Source organism: Rhinolophus sinicus, chromosome 1 (assembly GCF_057876585.1).
Source record: "Rhinolophus sinicus isolate RSI-liver-muscle chromosome 1, RSI-T2T, whole genome shotgun sequence".
Classification (NCBI taxonomy): Eukaryota; Metazoa; Chordata; class Mammalia; order Chiroptera; family Rhinolophidae; genus Rhinolophus; species Rhinolophus sinicus.
The window spans coordinates 78,891,617-78,894,566 of NC_142501.1; the positions used below are offsets into that span (position 1 = coordinate 78,891,617).

The window sequence follows — 2,950 nt, forward strand, 5'->3', positions numbered from 1 at the left end:
ATATAAACATTATTAAAATGAGTATTGAGAAAATAATCCCCAGCACACTAGCATAAGCAAATGAATAACACTTTTAAATAAAAAGCAAAGAAAGACTAGACTACAGGTATTCAAAGTGCTCCAGCTCTGGCGAGGCAATGCACTTGATCCTATGGAGAAATGTGAAAGTAAGAAAAAAATCATGTGTATTTTAAGGCAATGCCCAAAGTGCTGCTAACATATCAGTATCTTCCCTAAAAATAAGGAGAGGCTAAAACATTTTAGAGATGAAATGGTTAAGGGGCTTGTGTTTTGCTAATGTGCTAGTGAATCATGGCATAAAGCATGCACTTAGCATGACTCTCTAATTTCAAAGATTATAATATTTCACTCTTAATTAATGGAATGATATCCAGAGGCAATTTAATGATTATAAAGCAAGGAGATAAGGACTGAGCAATTAATTGCTGATAGGAGAGAAAAAAAAAATCAAGGTAATTCAATGTTCTTATTGACAGAGCACTAACACAAGGGCTCTAGTAAGTTTTGTGAGCTGTTAATGTATATGATTATATACATGTAGGAAGCCACAGCCAATTTTAAATCAATGTCAAACACTACTGTTACATTGCCAAGGGTCTCCTGCAGTTTCTTTAACTGGACTGAAAAATTTGTACAAGCTTTTAACATCCTTATTGATTCTTATAGCTCGAAGAATATTAAGGCTTGACTCTTACTGTTGCAGAACCATATGGTTTTAGCTGATTTTTCTTTTTGAGTTGGTTGAAATCTTTTATGTATGTATGTATGTATGTATGTATGTATGTATGTACTTATTATACTTTACTTATCTTGGCATTCAATATTATTTGAAATTAATTTCAGGTATACAGCATAGTGGTTAGATATTTATATAATTTAAAAATTGATCCTGCTGACTACTCTAGTACCCACCTGGCACTATGCATAGTTATTGACTATATTCCTTATGCTTTATTATATATCCCCATAACTACTTTGTGACTACTGGTATGTACTTCTTAGTCCCTTCACCTTTCTCACCCTGCCCCAAACCCCCTGCTATCTACCACAGTGATAAATCTAGTACCTATCTGACACCATACATAGTTATTACAATATTATTGACTGTATTCCTTATGCTATACCCTACATTCCCATGACTACTTTGTAACAATGGATTTGTATTTCTTAATTCCTTCCCATTTTTCACTCACCCCAATCCCCCTCACATCTGGCAACCATCAAAATGTTCTCTGTATCTATGAGTTTGTTTCTCTTATGTTTGTTTGTTTATTTTGTTCTTTAGATTCCACATATAAGCAAAATCACATTGCATCTGTCTTTCTCTGAAAAATATGGAATGCTTCATTAATTTGTATGTCATCCTTGTGCAGGGGTCATGCAAATCTTCTCTGTATCATTCCAATTTTAGTATATGTGCTGCTGAAGCAAGCACTGATTTTTCAGTTTTTAAGCTCAAAATAAATTTGTTCACTGGAGAAACTGTCAATTGAATTTCAGAAAGGCAATGCTGCAAACTTTATTTTATTATTTTTTAAATTAAAGTTTATTGGGGTGACAATGGTTAGTAAAGTTATATAGGTTGCAAGTGTACAATTTTGTAATACATCATCTGTATATCACATTGTGTGTTCACCATCCAGAGTCAATTATCTGTCCCAGGAACTTGATGATTTGCTTCTCTTTTAAGTCACATAGGAACTTCTGTAAGCATATCTCAATTTTCACATCTTTTGTCTTACTTTCAAAGAAATTGAAAGAGACTGAGTCAAAATGAGGCTGTAATAACACTCAATTTTCAGAAAAAAAAATATCCTGCTGCCAGAATTTTTGTATAGGTCAAAAATTTCTACAAACCTTTCACACACTTTCCAGAGAAAATAGAAATCGTTTCTGATGGTGATGAATATTATCATCTTGGAAAACATTATTAATTACTTTCTAAGCATTAGTAGACCAGATGATGGATGTATCCAAAGTCTGGGTAAGTTCATTGTTCGAAAACCCTAAGTTTTGGCCACTGTCAATAATCCTGCAATGAATATAGACATGGAATAAACCAAAGTGTCCTTTGATAGATGATTAGATAAAGAGGATGTGGTACATATATACATACAATGAAATACTACTCAGCCATAACAAAAGAATAAATACGGCCATGTGGGACAACATGGATGGATCCTGAGATAATTATGCCAAGCAAAATAAGTCAGAAAAAGTCGAGAACCATATAATTTCATTCATATGTGGGATATAAAACTGAAAGCAACAAATGAGAAAAATAAACAAACAAACAAAAAACCCTCACAGACACAGACAACAGTTTAGTGGTTACCAGAGGACAGCGGGGAAGGGAATGGTAGAGGAGGGAAAAGGGGGTCAAATATATAGTGATAGCAGGAGAATTGACTCTGGGTGGTGAACAAACAATGCAATATATAATGATGTATTACAGAATTGTACATGTGAAACCTATACAATTTTACTAACCAATGTCACCGCAATAAATTTAATAAAAAAATAAAAAATAAATATAAAATAAATAAAAACCTAAGTTTTTGGACTTAGACTAATTGGCTTGTTACTTCTTCCAAAGGTTTGATTTTCACCTGAAATGTTTATCACTTGTGGCATGCATCACTCATATCATCAATGTCACTACCCACATATTAAACTCAATGAAATATGGGAGAGTGGTATTTCCCACCCCATTCTATTTGAATCAGCAACACACTTATGTGGTATTTAATTGAAATGAGACTTTTCTTTCCTCCATTAGTTTTGCTATAGCAGATGGTATCATGTAAGTGTGACAATTTGCTATTGGCGTACTACATTTCCTTCTGATGACCAGATGTGTCTTTTGGGCTTCAGTTCTCATAGGTCTAAATGTTATTATTCCTTTTCCCCTAAATACTGACTAAATTAA

General features: G+C 33.3%; 1 non-coding gene across 1 annotated transcript; it reads right to left on the bottom strand.

Moving 5' to 3' along the window:
* Positions 1–1,349: 1,349 nt before the first annotated feature.
* On the bottom strand, positions 1,350–1,456 carry LOC141570337 (U6 spliceosomal RNA). The gene has a single exon (XR_012494330.1). It is a non-coding gene; the product is annotated as a U6 spliceosomal RNA (small nuclear RNA).
* Between the last annotated feature and the right edge of the window lie 1,494 nt (positions 1,457–2,950).